This window comes from Coregonus lavaretus (assembly GCF_964263955.1).
Source record: "Coregonus lavaretus genome assembly, chromosome: 5".
Classification (NCBI taxonomy): Eukaryota; Metazoa; Chordata; class Actinopteri; order Salmoniformes; family Salmonidae; genus Coregonus; species Coregonus lavaretus.
Window position 1 is genome coordinate 47912685 of NC_139992.1, and position 22255 is coordinate 47934939.

Consider the following 22255-nt stretch of genomic DNA (forward strand, 5'->3'; position numbering starts at 1 on the left):
GAACCACACGGGGGGACCTAGTGAATGACCTGCAGAGAGCTGGGACCAAAGTAACAAAGCCTACCATCAGTAACACACTACTCCGCCAGGGACTCAAATCCTGCATTGCCAGACGTGTCCCCCTGCTTAAGCCAGTACATGTCCAGGCCCGTGTGAAGTTTGCTAGAGTGCATTTGGATGATCCAGAAGAGGATTGGGAGAATGTCATATGGTCAGATGAAACCAAAATAGAACTTTTTGGTAAAAACTCAACTCATCGTGTTTGGAGGACAAAGAATGCTGAGTTGCATCCAAAGAACACCATACCTACTGTGAAGCATGGGGGTGGAAACTTCATGCTTTGGGGCTGTTTTTCTGCAAAGGGACCAGGACGACTGATCCGTGTAAAGGAAAGAATGAATGGGGCCATGTATCGTGAGATTTTGAGTGAAAACCTCCATCAGCAAGGGCATTGAAGATGAAACGTGGCTGGGTCTTTTAGCATGACAATGATCCCAAACACACCTCCCGGGCAACGAAGGAGTGGCTTCGTAAGAAGCATTTCAAGGTCCTGGAGTGGCCTAGCCCGTCTCCAGATCTCAACCCCATAGAAAATCTTTGGAGGGAGTTGAAAGTCTGTGTTGCCCAGCGACAGCCCCAAAACATCACTGCTCTAGAGGAGATCTGCATGGAGGAATGGGCCAAAATACCAGCAACAGTGTGTGAAAACCTTGTGAAGACTTACAGAAAACGTTTGACCTGTGTCATTGCCAACAAGGGGTATATAACAAAGTATTGAGAAACTTTTGTTATTGACCAAATACTTATTTTCCACCATAATTTGCAAATAAATTCATAAAAAATCCTACAATGTGATTTTCTGGAATTTATTTTCTCATTTTGTCTGTCATAGTTGACATGTACCTATGATGAAAATTACAGGCCTCTCTTATCTTTTTAAGTGGGATAACTTGCACAATTGGTGGCTGACTAAATACTTTTTTTCCCCACTGTATGTATTCACCCCCTTTGCTATGAAGCCCCTAAATAAGATCTGGTGCTACCAATTACCTTCAGTCACATAATTAGTTAAATAAAGTTAATTTGTGTGCAGTCTAAGTGTCACATGATCTGTCACATGATCTCAGTATATATACACACCTGTTCTGAAAGGCCCCAGAGTCTGCAACACCACTAAGCAAGGGGCACCACCATGAAAGCGGCACCATGAAGACCAAGGAGCTCTCCAAACAGGTCAGGGACAAAGTTGTGGAGAAGTACAGCTCAGAGTTGGGTTATAAAAAATATCAGAAACGTTGAATATCCCACGGAGCACCATTAAATCCATTATTAAAAAATTGAAAGACTATGGCACCACAACAAACCTGCCAAGAGAGGGCCGCCCACCAAAACTCACGGAGCAGGCAAGGAGGGCATTAATCAGAGGCAACAAAGAGACCAAAGATAACCCTGAAGGAGCTGCAAAGCTCCACAGCGGAGATTGGAGTATCTGTCCATAGGACCACTTTAAGCTGTACACTCCACAGAACTTGGCTTTACGGAAGAGTGACCATCGGCAGGGACTGGGAAACTGGTCAGAATTGAAGGAATGATGGATGGCGCTAAATACAGGGAAATTCTTCAGGGAAACCTGTTTCAGTCTTCCAGAGATTTGAGACTGGGACGGAGGTTCACCTTCCAGCAGGACAATGACCCTAAGCATACTGCTAAAGCAACACTTGAGTGGTTTAAGGGGGAACATTTAAATGTCTTGGAATGGCCTAGTCAAAGCCCAGACCTCAATCCAATTGAGAATCTGTGGTATGACTTAAAGATTGCTATACACCAGCGGAACCCATCCAATTTGAAGGAGCTGGAGCAGTTTTGCCTTGAAGAATGGGCAAAAAATCCCTGTGGCTAGATGTGCCAAGCTTATAGAGACTTATCCCAAGAGACATGCAGCTGTAATTGCTGCAAAAGGTGTCTCTACAAAGTGTTGACTTTGGGGGGGTGAATAGTTATGCACGCTCAAGTTTTCAGTTTTTTTGTCTTATTTCTTGTTTGTTTCACAAACAAAATTATTTTGCATCTTCAAAGTGGTAGGCGTGTCGTGTAAATCAAATGATACAAACCCCCAAAAAATCCATTTTAAATCCAGGTTGTAAGGCAACAAAATAGGAAAAATGCCAAGGGGGATGAATACTTTTGCAAGCCACTGTACACTCTCCCCATTCATTCACTTTCCTTTTCAGAGTGCAACCACATGATCAAATCTGCCAACCACATGATCAAATCTGCCAACCACATGATCAAATCTGCCAACCACATGATCAAATCTGCCAACCACATGATCAATCTGCCAACCACATGATCAATCTGCCAACCACATGATCAATCTGCCAACCACATGATCAATCTGCCAACCACATGATCAATCTGCCAACCACAGGATCAATCTGCCAACCACATTATCAATCTGCCAACCACATTATCAATCTGTCAACCACATTATCAATCTGCCAATAGCAGTACTAGGCCTATGTGTTCATATTAATTTCGATCAATGTCATCATGCAACAAACATCAATTCAATAACATGTATTTATTTCCAAGAAAGTGCATTCCTCCTTTAAAGAGCAAAGCAGGGCAGTGATTGTAGAGTGAGCTAAAGCTCATTATATTCCAGCCATTCACCACAGCCCACTTCACAAGCATTTTGCCTGGCAATCTGCAATGGATGACTGCTTGCTTAGAGCCTTAAGTCAGCTCTGGTCGGGATGGAAGACTGATACAAACCATTTCCACCAACATCACTCACAACAAGGAAGTTAACAGTAGACATTGTATACCACTGCCATGGTTAATGGAGGGAAAGGAAAGAATTGCATGTGGAGACACAGACAGACAGAGAGAGAGAAAGCCTGACAGTGAATAAAAGAGATGAAATGCCCCCCAAAAACTAGCCTGCTGCATTTGGGCACTGGGAAAAATAAGGAACATACTTTTTTTTCTTGTTTTGTCATATTCATTAACAATTTACAAACTGGTGAATATTTTCCTTCTATAACAGTGCTAATCAAAAACATGAAGACGAAGAGAACTCCTTAATGAACTGCCTCATCAGACAACCAGAGAAATTCACAGGATCCTTTTTCATTATGCAGATTTATGGGACTGCACACACAGTCTCTGGTTGCCAGCTAGTTTAGCTAACACATACACAGCCACACACACAGGATGCATGAGTCTCTGGGCTAAAGCCGCTCCATCTCTCAGCCCCTAATTTCCAGGAACTGAGTGAATCTCCATAAGCTGCAGTGTTGACAGAAAGATAAAGGGAAATAAACAACTTTTTAAAAATGTAATATTCATTATCTCCAGCATCACCCCAACATAAGTGAAAATGGTGCGTTTCTACGTTTTGTAGTTAAAAAGATAGAGGACGATAAGTGTTTCCAATGACATCGGTGTGCATCATGCAATTTTAACCAATTGTGATAGGCATTGTCTACGAAGGCATTATCTTCCTCTATCTTTTTTACTACAAAACAGAAAACCACAATTTTCACATATGTTGGTGTTGGGGTGGTGCTGGAGATGATGAATATGAAGTTGAACGTTTTAAAAAATGTCCCTTTAAGCTAGCTCAATACGACACACACACCGCACCCACAGGGATCAAGCAGACAGCACACACACACCAACACTTTGCCTATTCCCAGGGCAGGCAAACACACAAACAATGGGATGGTTCTCTCCTTATGTCCAAGCTTTACGCTTTTTAATCTTTTCCTTGACAAGAGTCTTGTTTACCCTGCAAAACATATTTGAAAGGACATCTCATCCACTTGACTTCCTAACCCCTAAAGACCTCTTCAAAAGCAGGTAGGCCTAAAGCCCCAAAACATCCTGAGCTCCCCTCATAGGTCCACATGGTAAAGTGACTTTTTCAACTAAAATCACAGAATTGGGGTACAGAAGCAATCTTTCCCCATTGAAAGCAGTTCAGCCAAGCCTGAATTCAGGCAATAACAAGACACATTTTACAGTTTTTTTGTATTATAACTGGATTATAGCTCCCGTCCAAATGTTGTGAATGATATATTCATGGCAGGGTTTCTGAAAGCTGGTAATAAATTATCTACACACAATACCTCATAATGACGAAGCAAAAACAGGTTTTTCGATTTATTGCACATTTATTACAAATAAAAAATGGAAATACCTTATTTACATAAGTATTCAGACTCTTTGCTATGAGATTCCAAATTGAGCTCAGGTGCATCCTGTCTCCATTGATCATCCTTGAGATGTTTCTACAACTTAATTGGAGTCCACCTATGGTAAATTCAATTGATTGGACATGATTTGGAAAGGCATACTCCTGTCTATGTATGGTCCCATAGTTGACAGTGCATGTCAGAGCAAAAACCAAGCCATGAGGTCGAATAAATTGTCCGTAAAGCTCTGAGACAGGGTAGTGTTGAGGCAATAGATCTGGGGAAGGGTACCAAAACATTTCTGCAGCATTGAAGGTCCCCAAGAACACAGTGGCCTCCATCACTCTTAAATGGAAGAAGTTTGGAACCACCAAGACTCTTCCTAGAGCTGGCCGCCCGGGACAAACTGAGCAATCGGGGGAGAAGGGCCTTGGTCAGGTAGGTGACCTAGATCCCGATGGTCACTCTGACAGAGCTCTAGAGTTCTTCTGTGGAGATGGGAGAACCTTCCAGAAGGACAACCATCCCTGCAGCACTCCACCAATCAGGCCTTTATCGTAGAGTGGCCAGATGGAAGACACTCCTCAGTAAAAGGCCAATGACAGCCTGCTTGGAGTTTGCCAAAAGGCACCTAAAGACTCTCAGACCATGAGAAACAAGATTCTCTGGTCTGATGAAACCAAGTTTGAACTCTTTGGCCTGATGCTAAGCGTCACGTCTGGAAAAAACCTGGCACCATCCCTACGGTGAAGCATGGTAGTGGCAGCATCGTGCTGCAGGGATGTTTTTCAGCACCAGGGACTGGGAGACTAGTCAGGATCGAGGGAAAGATGAACGGAGCAAAGTACAGAGAGATCCTTGATGAAAACCTGCTCCAGAGCGCTCAGGACCTCAGACTGGAGGTGATAGTTCACCTTCCAAAAGGACAACGACCCTAAGCACACAGCCAATAAAAACGCAGGAGTGGCTTGAGGACAAGTCTCTGAATGTCCTTGAGTGGCCCAGACAGAGCCCGGACTTGAACCCGATCGAACATCTCTGGAAAGACCTGAAAATAGCTGTGCAGTGACACTCTCCATCCAACCTGACAGAGCTTGAGAGGATCTGCAGAGAGGAATGGGAGAAACTCCCCAAATACAGGTGTGCCAAGCTTGTAGCGTCATATCGAAGAAGACTCAAGGCTGTAATCACTGCCAAAGGTGCTTCAACAATGTACTGAGTAAAAGGTCTGAATACTTATGTAAATGTAATAGTTTATTTTTATTTTTAATACATTTGCAAACATTTCTAAAAAGCTGTTTTTGCTTTGTCATTATGGGGTATTGTGTGTAGATTGATGAGGGAAAAAAAACAATTGAATCAATTATAGAATAAGGCTGTAATGTAACAAAATGTGGAAAAGGTCAAGGGGTCTGAATACTTTCCAAATGCACTGTACATTAGACCGATCATGCTTATCGGTCTATGGGTTAATTTGCATACTATTCGTTATGTATCTTATTTATCACACGTGCACAGCATACAGACACAGAGCATTTTAGCGGAACATCTGTTAGTGATTTTATAACCCCAATCATTGCTCAACAATTCCAAATGCAATGATTAAAAATAACTACTAGTTTTATTTCTCAACTGTTAATTAAAGTGTGCTTCCCATTTGCCATTCAAATGTAGAGGCAACAGAAGGCAGGCTTCATCAACGTGTCACAACACTTTGCAATGAGCTGGAGTCCGTATGCATTTGGAAAAACTATAGCTACTTAATTGTTTGAAACCTGAACGTGTTTTACCTTGCTTCAAAGTAGCCTAGGAAAAATCCAACAATATTTCTCTCATGTTCTATTGGTTTTCAACTTAATTTTATTATGCGGTAGCCAAATGCACATTCGTGCGTAGCCTCCTGCCTTGTAGGTATTGCTGTGCTAATAATGTTAAGAAATAATTGTTTCTCAACATTTTAAGCTAAACGTTCTGATCTATTGCATCAGACTCATTGCTTTAAAAGAAAAAAAAAAAAAAAAAAAAAAATGTATGGAGTCTAGGCCTACTAGCTGTATTACTTTGGGATCTACTGTCCCACAACTGTCCCGACATGCTGAAGAATTGGTCAACTTTACTACTATGGGGGATAGTAGATTGACATAGGCTCATAGGCGGCGTGTCCCTAAACTAGGAATTGCCAAAATTATATATCCCAATTAGCCTACTCCTACTCTACACATAAATCAATTAAATCATTCAAAATAGACTACTAAAGCATGATTTGGCCACAGAGGATCATTAGCTTCCCCTAGCCTTAAAAACAAGTTGAACAGAAAGGCAGCGCTGTGAAATATCTTCTCAATAAACAAAAATATTGTATTTTCAGCTCTTTGAAGCTGGTGTACAAAACCGAAAGTAAAAGATGCAAAAATGAAAGTTAAGAACGGGAACCATAGAAATAGCGCAAATAGAACAGATCTACCACTTCTTAGACTTGCTTTCAATGAAATCGACAGATATATAACTAACATTTCTATGTGAATTTGGTCAGGTCGCCCAAAAAGTTACAAATTGCAGCTTTAAAAGTTTGATTTTGGACAATAATTTCCTCCTCCAGTTTAGATGGATGTCATATTCTGTGTGCCTCCCCTTTAGGCTTATTATAAGGATAAAGTAATTTTATTGATCTGTTTGTCAGTGTCAGCAGAGTAGGCTACACTGTCATTTCTCGTATTAAAAAAGATTCTGCTAATGTCTCCAGTCATATAAAGTGTAGTAAAATTGCATGAAATGTGTCTATAAAAAAGGCAAACATTTTCCCGTGCAAAGACAGAAGAAACGTATCTGATATAGCCTAGACCTCTACAGCTACACGCACTCAGCCATGCGTTGCATCAAACAGTATTTTTTGTAAACATTGATTGAGTTATATTATTAGCCTATATTACAACTATCCAATCTACTCATCACATTATGAATAGTAGGCTTACTATTAAGTCTGCAAATGTGATGATGCATGGAATGCTTTAATATAAAAGGTGCATTTCTTTGGTGAAAATTAGCTTCCCCAAACTTGAAACTCACACACCACCTTTGCATAGGCTAGTGATTTTGCTGTTCGTTACTTGTCTTGTTGGCTGACGAAAAGTAAACGTGAAAATGCTGCCTGTCAAATGTCTGGTGCCATATTTTCATAACGGAAAGCCTGATTCATGTCAGTCACCAGTCAACTCCATTACACTCAAAAGTTACTTCAACCAATGAATGCTACCAATGGCTAGCTATTCTTCCAGTCAGTCTTAATGAGTGTAAGCATGCTAACAGCACACCCTGCACACTAAAATGTATATTTTTAAGAGGTATGCAGTAAGTCGATAACGATATCCTATTGAACACAACACACTTCTACTCTCTCTCTCTCTGGAAAAGAAGGAGGAAAGGGGAGGGAGGCTTTGAGGTGCCTCCATGGAGTAGAGAGGAGGAGTAAAGTGAGAGAGGAAAAACAGAAGTATCTCTCCATCCTCCCTTTAAAAATAAATATCAAAAGGGAAACTCTGCTCACAAGCGTACATAGTTCAGAGAGAGAAAGGTGGTTTACCTGAGGAGAAACTGGAAAATCCACTCAAAAAGTTGTTGTATTTTTTTTTTAAATTCCACTGTTCATACAGTCCCAAAATGTTTAGCATGTCAGCAGTCAAATCTTCAAGATATTGGACTTTCAAGAAGCAAAGTGTCACCGGCCACTAAATCAGGTGATAAAGGAGCTGAAAAGGACACTGGAGTAGGACTTTAAAAGGGTCTATGTTAACGACTTTCCGTACTACTACAATACGGTGTGAGTTGATCTATGTTGGGCCATCTGAACCATTTGGTGATGTGGCCCTGACAAGTGGATGCCAGATAGTGTAGACCGCTAGGGTACCGTTACATTAGTTCCACTTACTTGGCATTTGAAGAGACCGACAATCAACACCTAATCATCTGTATGCATCTGCATATAGAGTTATATTTAGTCACCTTAATCACCCAATGCAATGGCACCATATTCCTTACAGTGGGGAGAACAAGTATTTGATATACTGCCGATTTTGCAGGTTTTCCTACTTACAAAGCATGTAGAGGTCTGAAATTTTTATCATAGGTACACTTCAACTGTGAGAGACAAAAATCCAGAAAATCACATTGTATGATTTTTGAGTAATTAATTTGCATTTTATTGCATGATATAAGTATTTGATCACCTACCAACTAGTAAGAATTCCGGCTCTCACAGACCTGTTAGTTTTTCTTTAAGAAGCCCTCCTGTTCTCCACTCAATGGCCAAGACCAGAGAGCTGTGTAAGGACATCAGGGATAAAATTGTAGACCTCCACAAGGCTGGGATGGGCTACAGGACAATAGGCAAGCAGCTTGGTGAGAAGGCAACAACTGTTGGCGCAATTATTAGAAAATGGAAGAAGTTCAAGATGACGGTCAATCACCCTCGGTCTGGGGCTCCATGCAAGATCTCACCTCATGGGGCATCAATGATCATGAGGAAGGTGAGGGATCAGCCCAGAACTACACGGCAGGACCTGGTCAATGACCTGAAGAGAGCTGGGACCACAGTCTCAAAGAAAACCATTAGTAATACACTACGCCGTCATGGATTAAAAACCTGCAGCGCACGCAAGGTCCCCCTGCTCATGCCAGTGCATGTCCAGGCCCGTCTGAAGTTTGCCAATGACCATCTGGATGATCCAGAGGAGGAATGGGAGAAGGTCATGTGGTCTGATGAGACAAAAATAGAGCTTTTTGGTCTAAACTCCACTCGCCGTGTTTGGAGGAAGAAGAAGGATGAGTACAACCCCAAGAACACCATCCCAACCGTGAAGCATGGAGGTGGAAACATCATTCTTTGGGGATGCTTTTCTGCAAAGGGGACAGGACGACTGCACCGTATTGAGGGGAGGATGGATGGGGCCATGTATCGCGAGATCTTGGCCAACAACCTCCTTCCCTCAGTAAGAGCATTGAAGATGGGTCGTGGCTGGGTCTTCCAGCATGACAACGACCCAAAACACACAGCCAGGGCAACTAAGGAGTGGCTCCGTAAGAAGCATCTCAAGGTCCTGGAGTGGCCTAGCCAGTCTCCAGACCTGAACCCAATAGAAAATCTTTGGAGGGAGCTGAAAGTCCGTATTGCCCAGCGACAGCCCCGAAACCTGAAGGATCTGGAGAAGGTCTGTATGGAGGAGTGGGCCAAAATCCCTGCAGTGTGTGCAAACCTGGTCAAGACCTACAGGAAACGTATGATCTCTGTAATTGCAAACAAAGGTTTCTGTACCAAATATTAAGTTCTGCTTTTCTGATGTATTAAATACTTATGTCATGCAATAAAATGCAAATTAATTACTTAAAAATCATACAATGTGATTTTCTGGATTTTTGTTTTAGATTCCGTTTCTCACAGTTGAAGTGTACCTATGATAAAAATTACAGACCCCTATGGGCCCTGGTCAAAAGTAGTGCACTACATAGGGTAACATTTGAGATGCAACTTATGGACATGCCTGTATAGAACATATATTTTTTATAAACCAGCTCTATTCTCCCTCAGCTAGCGAAGAGGAATGTTGCCCTTATTCTTGGTGAGAATAAAAATACATCCACACAGGGTTTGTGTGTGTGCGCACGTTGAGGCTCCTCCATCAAATCTAATGTATTTATAAAGCCCTTTTTAAATCAGCAGTTGTCACAAGTGCTTATACAGAAACCCAGCCTAAAATTATTAGAGAAAGTCGCAAAAAAAATGTGCACTCTGCTCCTTGCCTCAGGCTGCACACGCTGTTCTCTCATCAAGTGATCATATTTTCACCCATCAGACTATTCTCAATGTAATCTTTCCTAATATGTCAAATTTGTTTAGATTTAGAATGGCCCATTATCAAATGGGCAGGAACAGGGGCAGGGGAAAAAGACATGTCATCCGTATGTACTCGAATAACTAATGGAGGCCGTTTTCCTTTCAAATCATGCCGGGTAGGCTACTCCGGTTTTATAGTGAAGTGTAAAACCAATGAAAAATAAATATAGTAGCAGCCTGGATCCTCCTCTTTAGTGGCAACCATCAAAAGTCTGCTTTCACACAGGGTTGCATATAGAAATATCTGAGCTTATAAGAACACTTACTTCACTCCACGCATCAACCCGTTTGAGGAGCATGCTGTGCGACGTGATATTTGTCTGTATTACATGGACTCTCCAACCCTGTTCCTGCAGGCAATGCACAAACAATACTTTAAAAAATATAAACAATATAATTATAGAGATAACTCAAAATACCAACATGTGAGAAATACTGTACTATATTAATGTTCCAATGGAACCCACCAAAATCATTTATTGATTTAATTAAAAATCAATGTCCTCCAAATCAAGGTTTCACAATTAAATGGCACCCTTAAAGATGATTGTAAATAACATGTCAAAATTAAACCAGGAATTAAATTCCACTTAAAGTTTATCTAAGTCTTAAGGAACTATATTGAGCCATTGCATCACTTCCTGTTTCACTAGGGTATAAATATGAGGTAACACGAATGCAATAACCCTTTGTCATCCAACACCATGAAGAAAACAAAAGAACTGGCAGTTCAAAAGAGACAGATGGTTGTAGACCTTCATAAATCTGGTAATGGCTACAAGAAGATCCACAAACGATTGAATATACCACTGAGCATTGTCAGGGCAATTATTAAAAATTTTAAAAGATATGGAACAGTTGAAAACCTCACGGGTAGAGCACGCAAATGCATTTTGCCCCCCAGGATAGGGAGGAGGGTGGTGAGAGAAGCAACAAAATCCCCAAGAATCACTGTGAAAGAATTGCAGTCCTTGGTGGCGTGTTGGGTCAACAGGTTTCAAAAAGCACCAGCGGACGCCACCTCCACAACCACAGGCTCTTTGGAAGGGTTGCCAGAAGAAAGCACTTTCTGACACCAAGACAGACTCAAGTGCTTAGGGTTTGCCAAACGTCATTTAAATTATGACTGGAAGAAGGTGCTCTGGTCAAATGAGACCAAAATTGAACGTTTTGGTCAGATACAGCATTGGTATGTTTGGCGACGAAACAGAGATGGATACAAGGAGAGGCACCTCATACCCACAATGAAATATGGTGGTGGTTCAGTGATGTTTTGGGGCTGTTTTAATTCCAGAGGTCCAGGGGCACTGGTTAAGATTTATGGCATAATGAATTCCACTAAGTATCAGGCAATTTTGACTGACAACCTGGTTGCCTCTGCCAGAAGGCTGGGACTTGTCTTGTTGGAAAGTCCACCTACAGCCAAAACGGCCAAAACATACTGTACCTCAAGATCCACACAGAAATGGTTCAAAATCAAATGTTCTGCCATGGCCAGCTCAGTCGCCAGACCTAAATCCAATAGAAAATACAGTGGGGAAAAAAGTATTTAGTCAGCCACCAATTGTGCAAGTTCTCCCACTTAAAAAGATGAGGCCTGTAATTTTCATCATAGGTACATGTCAACTATGACAGACAAATTGAGGAAAAAAAATCCAGAAAATCACATTGTAGGATTTTTTATGAATTTATTTGCTAATTATGGTGGAAACTAAGTATTTGGTCACCTACAAACAAGCAAGATTTCTGGCTCTCACAGACCTGTAACTTCTTCTTTAAGAGGCTCCTCTGTCCTCCACTCGTTACCTGTATTAATGGCACCTGTTTGAACTTGTTATCAGTATAAAAGACACCTGTCCACAACCTCAGTCAGTCACACTCCAAACTCCACTATGGCCAAGACCAAAGAGCTGTCAAAGGACACCAGAAACAAAATTGTAGACCTGCACCAGGCTTGGAAGACTGAATCTGCAATAGGTAAGTAGCTTGGTTTGAAGAAATCAACTGTGGGAGCAATTATTAGGAAATGGAAGACATACAAGACCACTGATAATCTCCCTCGATCTGGGGCTCCACGCAAGATCTCACCCCGTGGGGTCAAAATGATCACAAGAACGGTGAGCAAAAATCCCAGAACCACAAGGGGGGACCTAGCGAATGACCTGCAGAGAGCTGGGACCAAAGTAACAAAGCCTACCATCAGTAACACACTACCCCGCCAGGGACTCAAATCCTGCAGTGCCAGACGTGTCCCCCTGCTTAAGCCAGTACATGTCCAGGCCCGTCTGAAGTTTGCTAGAGTGCATTTGGATGATCCAGAAGAGGATTGGGAGAATGTCATATGGTCAGATGAAACCAAAATATAACTTTTTGGTAAAAACTCAACTTGTCGTGTTTGGAGGACAAAGAATGCTGAGTTGCATCCAAAGAACACCATACCTACTGTGAAGCATGGGGGTGGAAACATCATGCTTTGGGGCTGTTTTTCTGCAAAGGGACCAGGACGACTGATCCGTGTAAAGGAAAGAATGAATGGGGCCATGTATCGTGAGATTTTGAGTGAAAACCTCCTTCCATCAGCAAGAGCATTGAAGATGAAACGTGGCTGGGTCTTTCAGCATGACAATGATCCCAAACACACTGCCCGGGCAACAAAGGAGTGGCTTCGTAAGAAGGATTTCAAGGTCCTGGAGTGGCCTAGCCAGTCTCCAGATCTCAACCCCATAGAAAATCTTTGGAGGGAGTTGAAAGTCTGTGTTGCCCAGCGACAGCCCCAAAACATCACTGCTCTAGAGGAGATCTGCATGGAGGAATGGGCCAAAATACCAGCAACAGTGTGTGAAAACCTTGTGAAGACTTACAGAAAACGTTTGACCTGTGTCATTGCCAACAAAGGGTATATAACAAAGTATTGAGAAACTTCTGTTATTGACCAAATACTTATTTTCCACCATAATTTGCAAATAAATTCATTAAAAATCTTACAATGTGATTTTCTGGATTATTTTTTCTCATTTTGTCTGTCATAGTTGACGTGTACCTATGATGAAAATTACAGGCCTCTCTCATCTTTTTAAGTGGGAGAACTTGCACAATTGGTGGCTGACTAAATACTTTTTTTCCCCCACTGTATGTGGGCTGAGTTGAAGAGGGCAGTTGATTATTTTATTTTAATTTTTTTAGTCATTTAGCAGACGCTCTTATCCAAAGCGACTTAGTTAGTGAGTGCATAAATTTGTTATTTTTTTCATACTGGCCCCCCGTGGGAATCGAACCCACAACCCTGCCGTTGCAAACGCCATGCTCTATCAACTGAGCTACACGGGAGCTACACGGGTTGATAAGCGCAAACCCAAGAATGTGAAGGATCTTGAAAGGATCTGCATAGAGGAATGGTACAAAATCCCTCCAAATGTGTTCCTTAACCTTGTCAAACATTACAGGAAAAGACTCCATGCTGTTATCCTTGCCAGAGGTGGTTGAACTAAGTACTAAATGAGGAGTGCCAATTATTATGAAACCTTGATTTCGGTTACATTTATTTTGTATTAAATAATTGTAGGATTTTGGTTGGTTCCATTGAAACATTAATAAAAGTACAGTATTTCTCACATGGTGGTATTTTGAGTTTCTCTCTATAATGATATTGTTTATATTTTTTAAAGTATTGTTTGTGCATTGCCAGTCAGGGGTGCCAGTAATTTTGGAGCCTACTGTACAGTCGTGGTAAAAAGTTGAGAATGACACAAATACTAATTTTCACAAAGTCTGCTGCTTCAGTTTTGATGATGGCAATTCCCATATACTCCAGAATGTCATGAAGAGTGATCAGATGAATTGCAATTAATTGCAAAGTCCCTCTTTGCCATGAAAATGAATTTAATACCAAAAAAACATTTCCCCTGCATTTCAGCCCTGCCACAAAAGGACCAGCTGCCATCATGTCAGTGATTCTCTCGTTAACACAGGTGGGGATCACTCTGTCATGCTGATTGAGTTAGAATAACAGACTGGAAGCTTTAAAAGGAGGGTGGTGCTTGAAATCATTGTTCTGCCTCTGTTAACCATGGTTCCCCTGCAAGGAAACACATGCCGTCATCATTGCTTTGCACAAAAAGGGCTTCACAGGCAAGGATATTGCTGCTAGTAAGATTGCACCTAAATCAACCATTTATCAGATCATCAAGAACTTCAAGGAGAGAGGTTCGATTGTTGTGAAGAAGGCTTCAGGGTGCCCAAGAAAGTCCAGCAAGCGCCAGGACCGTCTCCTAAAGTTGATTCAGCTGCGGGATCGGGGCACCACCAGTGCAGAGCTTGCTCAGGAATGGCTGCAGGCAGGTGTGACTGCATCTGCACGCACAGTGAGGCAAAGACTTTTGGAGGATGGCCTGGTGTCAAGAAGGGCAGTGAGGAAGCCACTTCTCTCCAGGAAAAACATCAAGGACAGACTGATATTCTACAAAAGGTACAGGGATTGGACTGCTGAGGACTGGGGTAAAGTCATTTTCTCTGATGAATCCCCTTTCCGATTGTTTGGGGCATCAGGAAAAAAGCTTGTCCGGAGAATAATAATAATAATAATAATATGCCATTTAGCAGACGCTTTTATCCAAAGCGACTTACAGTCATGCGTGCATACATTTTTTTTTTTTTGTGTATGGGTGGTCCCGGGGATCGAACCCACTACCTTGGCGTTACAAGCGCCGTGCTCTACCAGCTGAGCTACAGAGGAGAAGACAAGGTGAGCGCTACCATCAGTCCTGTGTAATGCCAACAGTAAAGCATCCTGAGACCATTCATGTGTGGGGTTGCTTCTCAGCCAAGGGAGTGGGCTCACTCACAATTTTGCCTAAGAACACAGCCATGAATAAAGAATGGTACCAACACAACCTCCGAGAACAAAACATCAACATTTTGGGTCCATGGCCAGGAAACTCCCCAGACCTTAATCCCATTGACACTGGCCTACACACAATACCCCATAATATCAAAGTGGAATTATGCTTTTATACTCTTTTTCAAATTAATAAAAAATAAAATGCAGAAATGTTGAGATAATAAGTATTCAACACCTTTGTTACGGCAAGCCTAAATAAGTTCAGGAATAGAAATGTGCTTAACAAGTCGCATAATAAGTTGCATGGACTCACTCTGTATGCAATAATAGCGTTTAACATGATGTTTGAATGACTACATCATCTCTGTACCCCACACATACAATTATCTGTAAGGTCCCTCAGTCAAGCAGTGAATTTCAAACACAGATTCAACCACAAAGACCAGGGAGGTTTTCCAATGCCTTGCAAAGAAGGGCACCTTTTGGTAGACTGGTAAAAAAAAAAAATAAGCAGACATTGAATATCCCTTTGAGCATGGTGAAGTTATTAATTACACTTTAGATGTTGTGCCAATACACCCAGTCACTACAAAGATACAGACGTCCTTCCTAACTCAGTCGCCGGAGAGGATGGATCAACAACATTGTCAATGTAACGTAATTGACAGAGTGAAAAGAAGGAAGCCTATACAGGATACAAATATTATAAAACATGCATCATGTTTGCCACAAGGCACTAAAGTAATACTGCAAAAGAATGTGGCTAGCAATGAACATTTTGTCATGAATTCAAAGTGGTATGTTTGGGGAAAATCCAATACAACACATTAATGAGTACCACTCTCCATATTTTCAAGCAACGTGTTGGCCGCATCATGTTATGGGTATGCTTGTAATCGTTAAGGACTGGGGAGTTTTTCAGAATAAAAAAGAAGCGAAATGGAGCTAAGCACATGCAAAATCCTAGAGGAAAACCTGGTTCAGTCTGCTTTCCACCAGACACTGGGAGATTAATTTACCTTTCAGCAAGACAATAAACTAAAACACAAGGCCAAATCTACACTGAAGTTGCTTACCAAGAAGACAGTGAATGTTCCTGAGTGGCCGAGTTACACTTTTGACTTAAATCTACTTGATCATCTATGGAAAGACCTGAAAATGGTTGTCTAGCAATGATCAACAACCAATTTGACGAAGCATGCACAATCCAGGTGTGGAAAGATCTTAGAGACTTACCCAGAAAGACTCACAGCTGTAATCGCTGCCAAAGGTGCTTCTACAAAGTATTGACTCAGTGGTGTGAATACTTAGGTAAATATAATATTTCTGTATTTAATGTTTTTATACATTTGCTAAAATTTCATTATTCATTATTGGGTATTGTGTGTAGATGGGTGAGGGGGAAAAAATCTATTAAATCCATTTTGAATTCAGGCTGTTACAACAAATGTGGAATAAGTCAAGGGACATGAATACCTTCTGAAGGCACTGTAGTGCACTACTTTTCATCAGGGTCCTGGTCAAAAGTAGTGCACCAAGTAGCGAATAGGGTGCCATTTGGGATTCATACCTTATCGCACCACTCTGTCATTTCACAATGAAAATGTGAAAGGGCTACAGAGGGAGATAGGTGCATAAAACATGGAGAGATAACTTTGACACATTGAGAGGACCTGAAGATAGGTGGGGTAGTGTTAGTAGATAAGCGTATGTAGGGTGAGAGATAACCGGGGGTAGTTATGTTATGCCACCAGTCCCATATAGCAGGGGTCTCTAACCTCAATAAGAACCACAGAGGCACACATGAACTCTGGGTAATGGGGAACTCTGGGTAATACACATACATACATAAATGGACAATAGACAATATACAACACACACAGGCGGGACACACACAGACAGAGACCTAACACGGAATCAAAGGCAAAGACATGCCCACACAAACCCACAGGCAGCAATAACACACACACTCATATTAATGAAAAACTATCACACACCCACCCACTGACACACACACACCTTCCGGGAAAGGTGAGGGTGGTCAGGATGCGGAGCCGGTGGCTAATCATAACGGGAAAGGTGAGGGTGGTCAGGATGCGGTGCGGTGGCTAATCATAACGGAAGCGCCTCTTATTTAAAAAAGGGAGCAGGATCGTTTGTATCAATCAGCGTTAATCCTTAATGTGTGTATTAAAGACAACATGAACTGTCATTTCCTAGCAGAAAACCTTTTTGCCGGGGAACGACCTTAATCAAATAAACCCAGGCTCTGTGCCATAATGTGCTTATTGTCATTTGGCAATAACCACTGATTGAATAAAATCATTTCCAACGACAGAAAACACAAAAGCACGCGTGTGCGTGTGTGAGCGCACACCAAGTTATAATGTCAGATTGCCATCCAGTCTTAATAAAGGCCTATGTGGCTTGATGGAGAGAGAGGGTCAAGTCAAAATGCCTGGCGGAGAAAATAATTAATTACAAAAACCAACGACAAGGGGGAAAGACATTTAGAAACAAATTACCAAATTAATTAAAACATTTACAATGGAAGACATGCACAATTAAACCGGGGATGATGCTATCATGAATATATGACGGTGTCCTGTTGGGAAATGAATGAAGTGGGTTCTTCTTTTGTTTGGTCAATGACAGAGCTGAAATAGAGACTGATAGATAGATGCCTGGATTAGATGTAATGCCTCTATTACGGCTAGTAGAGTAAATGGAGACTCATCTAATCTAAAACACACAAGCATTCCTGCTATCGATTGATTCTGATCTAAATTGACTGTACAAATCAACCTGAGCTGCCAGATAAGAAGCAGAGCTGCCAGACAGAAAGCTGAGCTGCCAGACAGAAAGCATAAATGCAACCATAACCAATCTGCTGTATATTGTAGCCTATATTTCTCCTGCAACTGTCACTCTGCTTGTTTCCTGGGCACAAAATGGCCAGCTCATGCCCCAACTGCTCCCTAGACCAGGGCTCTGCAACCCTGTTCCTGGAGAACTACCCTCCTGTAGGTTTTCACTCCAACCCCAGTTGTAACTGACCTGATTCATCTTAGCAACCAGCTAATTGCTAGAATCAGGGGCATTAGATTAGGGTTGGAGCAAAAACCTACAGGACGGTTGCGCTCCAGGAACAGGGTTGGAGAGCCCTGCCTTAGACCCTGATTTGCAATCAGTTTTGCGCTCATTCACATATTAGGATTTAGGGAGGGTGAATAACGTTAGGTAGCAAGTGGCTAATGTGCTTGAAAATTAGCAAGCTTGTTGCAACCTGGATAGCTACTTGTAAACAATAGCTGGAACGACCGAGCGAACAGACGCGAACTGGCTGAGTCAATTCAGTGGCTAGCTTTGCACTTGGCTAGCTAACAGTAGCTGCTAGGGGTAAGTCATAACCTACACTTGTGTTTTGTTTTTTACATATTGATAGCCCGAGTCGCTCAAGGAATTCGGGACATGGGTGACTAGTTAACGGTAGTTTGGCTCTCTCTGTGTGTTCGTGCCGTGAAAGGAGGGGTTCTTCTTTGTCTGAAAGCAATGGCTAGCTAGTTTGCTAACTATTCTAGCTAACTAACTGGCTGAATAAGTTGACGACGGACTCGCTCAAGCTGTCGGGACTAACCCACAACGTTAGACACGGACACGAACAATCTGCTTTTGTGTTGATACACTGGTGGTTGTTGTGGCTGAATATTGGCGCTAAACCCTGCTGTTGGAGACCGGCATGCTAGCTGGCTGTGGCGTCTTATGCGAGGTGCCCGGACGTTTTTCACGGAATAATACTGCACCTAGTTAGCTAGCTGAATAAACTAGGTTAGTCTATTCCTAGAAAACATTGAACCGCTGTAGTTTACAACAATTATAGTTTCTGAGGTGGAAGTTGGGAGAGTTATATTTGGGAGTTGTGGTGAGGGAGGCCCCGCTCTCTCCATTCCCAGATGTTTAGTTCATTTTATTCCGATCTCCTCTGCATTATTGTAGCCATCTGCTGCACCCTGTCAACTATGCCTCTGCCTATCCCTGTTCTCTCCTCTCCGCACAGGCTACACAAACGCCTCACACCGCGTGGCTGCTGCCTCTCTAACCTGGTGGTCCCTGCACGCACGACCCACGTGGAGTTCCAGGTCTCAGGCAGCCTCTGGAACTGCCGTTCTGCTGCCAACAAGGCAGACTTCATCCCAGCCTATGCTACCCTACAGTCCCTCGACTTCTTGGCGCTGACGGAAACATGGATTACCACTGAAAACACTGCTACTCCTGCTGCTCTCTCCTCGTCTGACCATGTGTTCTCGCATACCCCGAGAGCATCTGGTCAGCGGGGTGGTGGCACAGGAATCCTCATCTCTCCCAAGTGGACATTCTCAATTTTTCCCCTGACCCATCTGTCTATCTCCTCATTTGAATTCCATGCTGTCAGTCACTAGCCCATTTAAGCTTAATATCCTTGTCATCTATCGCCCTCCAGGTTCCCTTGGAGAGTTCATCAATGAGCTTGACGCCTTGATAAGTTCCTTTCCTGAGGATGGCTCACCCCTCACAGTTCTGGGGGATTTCAACCTCCCTACGTCTACATTTGACTCATTTCTCTCTGCCTCCTTCTTTCCACTCCTCTCCTCTTTTGACCTCACCCTCTCACCGTCCCCCCCTACTCACAAGGCAGGCAATACGCTTGACCTCATCTTTACTAGATGCTGTTCTTCTACTAATCTCACTGCAACTCCCCTCCAAGTCTCCGACCACTACTTTGTATCCTTTTCTCTCTCCCTCTCCTCCAACACTACTCACTCTGCCCCTACACAGATGGAAATGCGCCGTCGCAACCTTCACTCTCTCTCTCCCGCTACTCTCTCCTCTTCCATCCTATCATCTCTTCCCTCTGCTCAATCCTTCTCCCTCCAACCTCCTGATTCTGCCTCCTCAACCCTCCTCTCCTCCCTTTCTGCATCCTTTGACTCTCTATGTCCCCTATCCTCCCGGCCGGCTCGGTCCTCCCCTCCAGCTCCGTGGCTTGATGACTCATTGCGAGCTCACAGAACAGAGCTCCGGGCAGCTGAGCAGAAATGGAAGAAAACTAGACTCCCTGCAGACCTGGCATCTTTTCCCTCCCTCCTCTCTACATTGTACATCTGTTTCTGCTGCTAAGGCCACTTTCTACCACTCTAAATTCCAAGCATCCGCCTCTAACCCTAGGAAGCTCTTTGCCACATTCTCCTCCCTGCTGAATCTGAATCCCCCCCCCCCCCTCCTCCCTCTCTGTGGATGACTTCGTCAACCATTTTGAAAAGAAGGTTGACGACATCCGATCCTCGTTTGTTAAGTCAAATGACACTGCTGGTCCTGCTCACACTGCCCTACCCTATGTTTTGACTTCTTTCTCCCCTCTCTCTCCAGATAAAATCTTGCGACTTGTGACGGCAGGCCGCCCAACAACCTGCCCGCTTGACCCTATCCCCTCCTCTCTTCTCCAGACCATCTCCGGTGACCTTCTCCCTTACCTCACCTCGCTGATCAACTCATCCTTGACCGCTGGCTATGTCCCTTCCGTCTTCAAGAGAGCGAGAGTTGCACCCCTTCTCAAAAAACCAACACTCGATCCCTCTGATGTCAACAACTACAGACCAGTATCCCTTCTTTCTTTTCTCTCCAAAACTATTGAGCGTGCTGTCTTTAGCCAACTCTCTTGCTATCTCTCTCAGAATGACCTTCTTGATCCAAACCAGTCAGGTTTCAAGACTGGTCATTCAACTGAGACTGCTCTTCTCTGTGTCACAGAGGCTCTCCGCACTGCTAAAGCTAACTCTCTCTCCTCTGCTCTTGTCCTTCTAGACCTGTCTGCTGCCTTTGATACTGTGAACCATCAGATCCTCCTCTCCACCCTCTCCGAGCTGGGCATCTCCGGCGCCACTCACTCTTGGATTGCGTCCTACCTGACCGGTCGCTCCTACCAAGTGGCGTGACGAGAAGCTGTCTCCGCACCACGTGCTCTCACCACTGGTGTCCCCCAGGGCTCAGTTCTAGGCCCTCTCCTATTCTCGCTATACACCAAGTCACTTGGCTCTGTCATATCCTCACATGGCCTCTCCTATCATTGCTACGCTGACGACACACAACTAATCTTCTCCTTTCCCCCTTCTGATAACCAGGTGGCGAATCGCATCTCTGCATGTCTGGCAGACATATCAGTATGGATGACGGATCACCACCTCAAGCTGAACCTCGGCAAGACGGAGCTGCTCTTCCTCCCGGGGAAGGACTGCCCGTTCCATGATCTCGCCATCACGGTTGACAACTCTGTTGTGTCCTCCTCCCAGAGTGCGAAGAGCCTTGGCGTGACCCTGGACAACACCCTGTCGTTCTCCGCTAACATCAAGGCAGTGACCCGATCCTGTAGGTTCATGCTCTACAACATTCGGAGAGTACGACCCTGCCTTACACAGGAAGCGGCACAGGTCCTAATCCAGGCACTTGTCATCTCCCGTCTGGATTACTGCAACTCGCTGTTGGCTGGGCTCCCTGCCTGTGCCATTAAACCCCTACAACTCATCCAGAATGCCGCAGCCCGTCTGGTGCTCAACCTTCCCAAGTTCTCTCACGTCACCCCGCTCCTCCGCACACTCCACTGGCTTCCAGTTGAAGCTCGCATCTGCTACAAGACCATGGTGCTTGCCTACGGAGCTGTGAGGGGAACGGCACCTCCGTACCTTCAGGCTCAGATCAGTCCCTACACCCAAACGAGGGCACTGCGTTCATCCACCTCTGGCCTGCTGGCTCCCCTACCTCTGCGGAAGCATAGTTCCCGCTCAGCCCAGTCAAAACTGTTCGCTGCTCTGGCACCCCAATGGTGGAACAAGCTCCCTCACGACGCCAGGACAGCGGAGTCACTCACCACCTTCCGGAGACATTTGAAACCCCACCTCTTTAAGGAATACCTGGGATAGGATAAAGTAATCCTTCTCCCCCCCCAAAAAAATAAATAAATAAATAAATAAAATAAAACAAAACATTGTAAAGTGGTTGTCCCACTGGCTGTAAGGTGAATGCACCAATTTGTAAGTCGCTTTGGATAAGAGCGTCTGCTAAATGACGTAAATGTAAATAACACCTTTCCAGAAGGACTTCACCTGGCTTGTTTTCTTGGAACAAAATGGCAGATGAGGCAGAGTGGGGAGGTCGCTGGCAGGGATCCAGCGAGGGGGTGGGGGGGTGGGGGGGGGGGGGGGTGATGGGGTAGGGTCAAAGCCAGCATGAGGTGAAAGGTCACATCAGCTAAACGCCATCCCAGTGGTGCCAGGGGTCGGGGGGGCAGGGGCGGCTGGC

At 43.6% G+C, this 22255-nt stretch overlaps 1 protein-coding gene across 1 annotated transcript in view; it reads right to left on the reverse strand.

Moving 5' to 3' along the window:
* LOC311129747 (staphylococcal nuclease domain-containing protein 1) overlaps window positions 1–22255 on the reverse strand; it is a 241312-nt gene that overhangs the window by 159193 nt on the left and 59864 nt on the right. The gene's annotated exons all lie outside the window — the stretch shown is intronic.